Source organism: Enhydra lutris, unplaced genomic scaffold (assembly GCF_002288905.1).
Source record: "Enhydra lutris kenyoni isolate GAN:26980312 unplaced genomic scaffold, ASM228890v2 scaffoldscaffold2, whole genome shotgun sequence".
NCBI lineage: Eukaryota > Metazoa > Chordata > Mammalia > Carnivora > Mustelidae > Enhydra > Enhydra lutris.
Window position 1 is genome coordinate 37,146,507 of NW_019154086.1, and position 7,957 is coordinate 37,154,463.

At 37.3% G+C, this 7,957-nt stretch overlaps 1 pseudogene; it reads left to right on the forward strand.

Annotated features, from left to right (window-relative positions):
- The first annotated feature begins 207 nt into the window (after window positions 1-207).
- On the forward strand, window positions 208-6,283 carry LOC111146114 (annotated as a pseudogene).
- Window positions 6,284-7,957: the final 1,674 nt, after the last annotated feature.

Below are 7,957 nucleotides of genomic sequence, written 5' to 3' on the forward strand. Positions count from 1 at the left end.
TTGGGACCTGTGAACCTAAAGCATTACATGAGCTTGGCACTTAGGATTTTTGCACCAGTCTAATACTTGGATTCCCTTCTCTCTAACCTCCTCCGAGGTGGTGGATCTTCACTCTTTTGGCCTTCCCAATTCTCTCTCTTGTAAATCAGTTTAACTGAGGTATATTTCACATCAAATAAAATTCACATATTTTAAGGGTATAGTATGATGTGTTTGGCCGAACCAAACAGTCCTATGACCAACACCATGGTTGCTCTCATCCCCCTCCTTGCTGTAGGTATTGGTAAGCACTGAACCACTCTTTGTCACTACAGTGTTACTTTTCCAAGAATTTTACATAAGTGACAACCTACAACTGGTATGTGTTTTGTGTCTGGCTTCCTTCATTTAGTAAAATGCTCTTGAGGTTCATCTATGATCATCCATGCATCAGCATTTAGGTTTTTTTAATTGCTGAATATTGTTCTTTTGTTAAACATACACAATTTGCTTCTCCATCTGTCAGATGATGGGAATTTGGGTCTTCTTGTAACTCTCATGAATTTGTAACTCTTATGAATAAAACTTCTGTGAACATCTGCTTACATACAAATTTTGTTTTGTTTTGTTTTGTTTTGAGAGAGAGAGAGTGAGAATGGAGTTGGGGGGTGGTGCAGAGGGAGAAAGAGAGAGGGAGAATCTTCAGCAGGCTCCACACCCAGTGTGAGCCCGATGGAGGGCTCAATCTCACAACTCTGAGGTCATGACCTGAGCCAAAATCAAGAGTCAGCAGATATTTAACTGATTGAGCCACCCAAGTGCCCTGGCCTACAAAGTATTTTTGAGGACATACATTTTTTTATCTCTCTTGAGTAATTTCTAGGGTGATATTCCTGGGCCATATGTTAAACTTTATAAGAAATCTCTAAGCTGTTTCCCAGTGTTACTGTACAATTTGCATTCCCAGTAATAACATATGAAGAGTTTGAGTTACTTGCTCCATATCCTTGTTGACACTTGGTATTGTCAGTATTTTTAATTTTAGCCAATCTAGTGGGTATGCAGAATATTTCATTATGTTTTTAATGTACATTTCCTTAATGACAAATGACATTTTTTCAGTACTTTTTTGTCATTCATATATCCATTTAGTAAAAAGTCTCTTCAAATATTTTGCTCATTACTTTAACGTTTTATTGAGTTGAAGAGTTTTTTACATAGTCTGAATACAGTTCTTTCTTAGATATGGGTTTATCAAGTATTTTTTCTCTGTAGTTTACCTTTTGTTTTTTTTTAACACTGGCTCTTAAAGATAAAAATCTTAATAAAATCAATTTTTTTTTCATTTAGTTCATGCTTTTGTGTCCTATTTAAGACATTGTTCCTGTGGGAGGTGGAGAGGAGAAGTGAGTTGGGGGGAAATCAGAGGGGGAGAAAAACCATGAGAGACTGTGGACTCTGAGAAACAAACTGAGGGTTTTGGAGGGGAGGTGGGTGGGGGGTTGGGTGAACCTTGTAGTGGGTATTAAGAAGGGCATGTATTGCATGGAGCTTGGGTGTGGTGCATAAACAATGAATTTTGGAACACTGAAAATATAAAATTTTGAGAAAGAAAAAAAATTTTTTTAAGTTTTTATTTATTTATCTGACAGACAGAGATCACAAGTAGGCAGAGAGGCAGGCAGAGAGAGAGGAGGAAGCAGGCTCCCTGCTGAGCAGAGAGCCAGATGCGGGGCTCGATCCAAGGACCCTGGGATCATGACCTGGGCAAAAGGTAGAGGCTGTAACCCACTGAGCCACCCAGGCACCCCAGAAAAAAAAATTTTTAAAAAGAAAAAGAAAGAAAGAAATTGTTCCTGTTCCATGACCACGAAGATTTTCTCTTGTTTTCTTTTGGAAGTTTTAGCTCTTAAATTTAAGTCAATGATCATTTCAACTTAATTTTTATATATGCTGTGAGGGTAGTTTAGAAAAAGAAATTTAAACATATAGTTATCCAATAGCTCTAGCATCATTTATAAAAAAGGCAATACTTTTCTCACTGAATTATCTTGGCATCCTGGTTAAAAAAAAAAAATCAATTGACCTTATAAGTGTGGCACCAATTTCTGGATTCTCTTTTTAGTTTTATTAATCTGGTAAAACTAACATTTTGTCCTGAAACCTCTAGATGCTTTGGTCTCCTCATAGTTTCTCATATCAGGAAGATCACTAGCATCCACCTGGGTTTCCCTTCCTTATACCAAAGCCATATATCTCTCACAAGGGAATAAGATGAAACACATATGGGGCTCACCTCCTCTGTCTACAGCTATTCAGAGATCACTGTCCTTCATTTCCTGACCTTCAGTTTCCTGAAAACTGTTGTTTCATATATTGGGTCAACTTGTCGTTAAGTTATTTCAGGCACTGGTGTAAATCCAGTCTCTGTTACTGCCATCTCAATAACCTAGGATATGGCCTATAGCATATAGACAGATGGTGGATAGATAGATAAATAGATAGATAGATGTATATATCTGCATATAATTGAAAGGAATGTGTACTCTCGTATTATCGAGTGGAGTCTTTCCTATATGAAAGTTGAGTCAAAATGTTTGAAAATGTTCAAGTCTCCTATATTATTACTTATTTTCTGCTTAATTTTTCAGTCAATTACTTTGAAAAAGCATTGAAATTTCCAACTATAATTATTTTATTGAGATATAACTGACAAACAGCATTTTAGCTTCAGGTATACAAAACAATGACTCCATTTTTATATATACTATGAGATAATCACCACAATAAGTCTTCTTAACATCATCACCATATATAGCCACACACTTTTTTAAGTAAGCTCCATAACCAGCGTGGAGCCCAATGTGGGGTTCAAACCTACAACCCTGAGATTAAGACCCAAGCTGAGATAAAAAGTCAGATGCTTAACCAACTGAGCCACCGAGGCACCCCACAAATTTTTTTGTCTTGTGATAAGAACTTTCATTCTCTTACCAACTTTCAAATACATGATACAGTATTGTTAACTATAGTTCAACTATCATTTTGGATTTGTCTATTTCAGTGTTTAGTTTTATTATTTTTCCTTTCCTCCATTTAGAAGCTCTCAAGTGAAAAAATATTTATGATTGTCATGCCCTTTTAAAGAATTAATCCTTTTAGCATTATGCCTTTCTGCATTTCTGGTAATTTTTTATTTTAAAAATCTACATTGTCTGATACTAATAAAACCAATCTAGTTTTTTTAAAATTAGTGCCTTATTAGTGTCCCCACTAATTACTGATGTGACTGAGTTCAAATCCATCATCTTGTTAAATATTTCTATTTGTCATTTCAGATTACCTGAGCTTTTCTCAATGATCCCATTTTATCTCCATTTTTAGCTTAATAGCTATATATCTTTGTTTTATAATTACTGTATACTGTAGCCTCTGCAATACGTATTTTATCACTTACCTTTCAAATAATATTACACCACTCCCCATACTGTGAAAGAACATAATAACCTGCTTCTATTATCCCCCATCATACACTGTGCTAAAGTTGCCATATATCTTACTTCTACATACACTATAAATTCTACTTTGTTTCATACAATTATCTTTTAATTAGATTATAAATAGGAAGAAATAATTTTTTAAAATTTATCCACATATTTCCCATTTCTAGAAGTCTTCAGTGCTGCATGTACACCCAAATTTCCATCTGTTATCATATTTCTCTCATCTGAAGGACTCACTTTAACAATTTGTATAGTGCAGATTTGTTGGCTATAAATTCTCTCTTATTTGGAAAATATCTTTATTTTGCTATTTTGCCTTTATTTTAAAAATAATTGTTTTCATCTTTGAAGAAGTCTACACTGACAAATTTTTGTCTCCATTCAGTCCTTTAGTAACATCACTACATCATCTTTTCCTTTCATATTTTCAGATAGTCTGTAGTCACTCTTATCTTTGTACGTCCATCATGAGCCTTTTTCTCTGTGTGTTTTTAAGCTTTACTCTTTATCACCGATTTCCTGGAATTGAATTTGATATAGGTTTGTGTGATGTTCTTTATATCCAAATTTGGGTTCTGTGAGCTTTTTTGGATCTGTGGGGGTTTAATTTTCACATTTGGGAAGACTTTGAACATCTTTTTCTTCTGACCCCTCTTTCCACTTCTACTTTTGGGAATTCAGTTACACTTATATAAACAGTTTGATATTACTCCTGAAGTCACTAACACTTTCCTCATTTTTCCTATTATTTTTGTCTCTCTGCTTGATTTTGGCTATTTATCACTTCCATATTTTCAAGGTTATGGATCTTCTGTTAATCTGCTACTAAACCTACCCATATATTTTTAATTACAGATACTATATATTTTCAATTTGAGACCTTCCATTTGGGTCTTTAAATAAATGCTTTTTTATGCTTTTTCCATCTCTTTTTTTCATCGTGCTCATGTTTTTCTCTAACTTCTTGAACATATGAGGCATATTTATGATAGCTGTTTTAAAGTCTTTGTCTGCTAACTATATCATCTATCATGATAGCCAGTAGGTCAATGATCTAATTTCTTTTTCTGATTTGAGTCTTATTTTTCTGCTTCTTTAGATGCCTCTTCATTTTTATTAAATGATAGACATTGTAAATTGGATATTGTTAGTTGTAAAATACATAGTTTATGCTATTTAATAGTGTTGGGATTTTTGGCATAGAGTTAAATTAGATTGTCTTCTTATACTCAGCATAATCCCTTTGAGATTTTTCTAAGTGTTGCCTATATCTAGCAGGCTTTTTTAGATAAATTATAAACAAATGAAAAAACCCAGGTTTTATCATCAGTTTGACATATTCCTCAGAGTAGAATGAAAGCTGTTTTTACAAAAAATTCCATGTAAAAATATTTGAGCAGTAAAGGCATAGGAGAATGTTTATTTCTTCAGCAAGTTCTAGCAAAGAAGTTATTTTTACTTTAAATAACAATTGTTTGCTAGTATGAACACAATATAGTATTCCTATCTGCAAGATACAGTACCAAGAATTTCTATTGTCAAATTTCCATTTAAGGTCTTGTTTCTGAGCATTGACCCCCTTGCTTTCTCCTCTCTTTCACAGCAGAGTTTGGAGTAATCTTTCATCCATCAGTATAGGGATTGCTGGTCATTCCAGGCAAGTGGTAACCCCAGGTGATCATCTTGCAACAGATGCTATAGGGACCTCCTGAAAATGAAAAGTTTGTGGGCAGAGTAAAGCAAGGTGGGAAGAACTGAATTAGGAATCCCAGGAGCCCCTGTTCCTTCCTTCATTCATTCTTTTCCCTGCCTTGGGATCTAGAAAGAATATACATTTTGGTGTTACAATAAGCTGGTTTTGAACCACTGCTCCATGTGACTTGGGGTATATCGTCCTGTTGCTGAGCCACTCCGAGTCTGCTGATGCAGAGTGGAGGCCCATGCTGACCTGGGCCAGGGAATGTGCTGCATCTGGAAGAGCTTGTTCCCCAATGCCTACAAGCAGGTAAAATTGGGTGAAGAGTCCCCAGTTCCAGTGTGGTGTGTCTCCAATTCTGAAGGAGGTGACAACATTAGAAATGGTGCCCATGTAAAGATGGTTGATAGAGCTGAATGCCACCTTATTGACTGGCAGCCCTGAGCACCTACTGGTGGTCAACTTTGGCTCAGCCACTTGACCTCCTTTTACTAGCTAGCTGCCAGCCTTCAGCAAACTAGTGGAAGAGTTCTCCTCAGTGGCTAACCTTCTGTTGGTCTACATGGATGAGGCTCATCTTTCAGAGGATTGGTCAGTGTCTGGTGATTCTTCTTTGTCTTTTGAAGTGAAGAAACATCAGAAGACCGATGTGCAGCAGACCACCAGCTTCTAGAGCATTTCTTCTTGCCACCCCAGTGCCAAGTTGTGGCTGAACACATGGACAATAATCCCCATGCAGTTTATGACGTAGCCTTTGAATATGTGTGTATTGTGCAGAGACAGAGAATTGCTTATCTGGGAGGAAAGGGCCCTTTCTACTATATCAAGAAGTCCAGCATTAGGGGCGCCTGGGTGGCTCAGTGGGTTAAAGCCTCTGCCTTCGGCTTGGGTCGTGATCCCGGGGTCCTGGGATCGAGCCCCACATCAGGCTCTCTGCTCTGTGGGGAGCCTGCTTCCTCCTCTCTCTCTCTCTCTGCCTGCCTCTCTGCCTACTTGTGATCTCTGTCTGTCAAATGAATAAATAAAATCTTTAAAAAAAGAAAAAAAAAAAAAAGTCCAGCATTGGCTGGAGAAGAATTTCAGCAAAAGATGGAATCTAGATTAGTTGGTTAAATGCATGATTGTAAAAGAGTTTTGTTTTGTTTTGTTTTTTTAAATTATGTAAGGGAAAGGAAACTAAGAACTGAATCCACTATTTCAACTGAGTCCCATTGTCTTGCTGAAAGTCAGAAATTTACACGTCAGAAGAACATAAATCTCTAATGTTTCCATGCTCCTTTTACCACTCAAATGGCATTTGGCTAAATAGCAGCCCCAGCACAGCTCTTCCTAGTGAGAATCCCTGAGTGAAAAGATCCCAAGATAGAGAGAGAAAGAAACCCTGTTTCAACATGTGTTCATTCTGCCTTGGGAAGGAAGTAATCCAGCTGATGCATGCTTTGGGACTGGAAGAAAAGACTACCTGAATAACTACTATATTGGGGAACTATTGTCCTTATTAGTATAAGGGGTATTGCCTACGCTTTATTCAGCATGGATGCAGCCCATCTGGAAAGTTCCCAAATATTTACTTATAACAAGTCTTTGAGCCCAGTCCTTGTGGTTAGGGATTTCGTGTTTAACAATGTTCAAGTAGGGGCACCAGGGTGGCTCAGTGGGTTAAAGCCTCTGCCTTTGGCTCAGGTCATGATCCCAGGGTCCTGGGATTGAGCCCCACATCGGGCTCTCTGCTCAGCGGAGAGCCTGCTTCCTCCTCTCTCTGCCTGCCTCTCTGTCTACTTGTGATCTCTGTCTGTCAAATAAATAAAATCTTAAAAAAAAAGTAAAAACAAAAAAACAAAACAAAACAATGTTCAAGTAATTTCTGCTGTTCTAATTTCTAGCCACGTGGTGGTGGTGGTGCTCTATGCCAGTCTAAATATCCCAGAACTGACAGGTGTACGTGCAGATAGCAAGAATGATCGCTATCTGGAAGATTAGGGTGATTATCTGAAACCTGAGGGTTCCTTTCTAGGTGAGGGGGGTGGAATGCCCAAGAAGAAAATCCAATTGACAAGCTAGGGACAGGAGGCAGAAAGATGAGGAGGCTTCACAGAATTTCACCTTGATGCTATAGAGAGCAGGACTAATCTGTAAGTCACAGAAACAGGGAAACATAAGACATACATGGGCCAGAAAAAGAAGCAGCTCAACCAAAATTAACATTGAGAATATACATATGAAATCAATGTATTTATCAATGTATGTATCTCCCTTCGACTGAGGGAGAAAGGGGGATGGAAAGGAAAAAAAATCCCACACTTCATTATTTGTAATTATAAGGATACTTTGATAGAAATAATTACTTTTTGAAATAGGTTTGTGGTATGTATATTTTCAGTGGGTGAATTATACCCCATGATACTGATTAAATATAAAACCAGTAGGTCCAGTGGTGCTGGTCAGTCCCTCTCCATTCCTACAATTATGATGTGGCCCCACTCATTCTTGGTCTCAGTCTCCATAATGGAGGCTGAGCTGGGAAGTACATGCCTCATAATATATTCTTTATAATATATATAAATATATTCTCAGCTGCTGTGGAAAGCAGGGACCATTCAGGTATATAGCACTGTTCTCCCAAAGTAGGTGACCTATAATGACTAATAGGTGCAAATAAACAAGATTTCTTCAATTACAACATAGAGGAAGAGAAAGTTAGTTTGAGACAATTCTCATTAATAATTTGTGAGGTTTTGATACAAGGCAACCCTCAGTGCATGGAATTTGGTGAAATGGA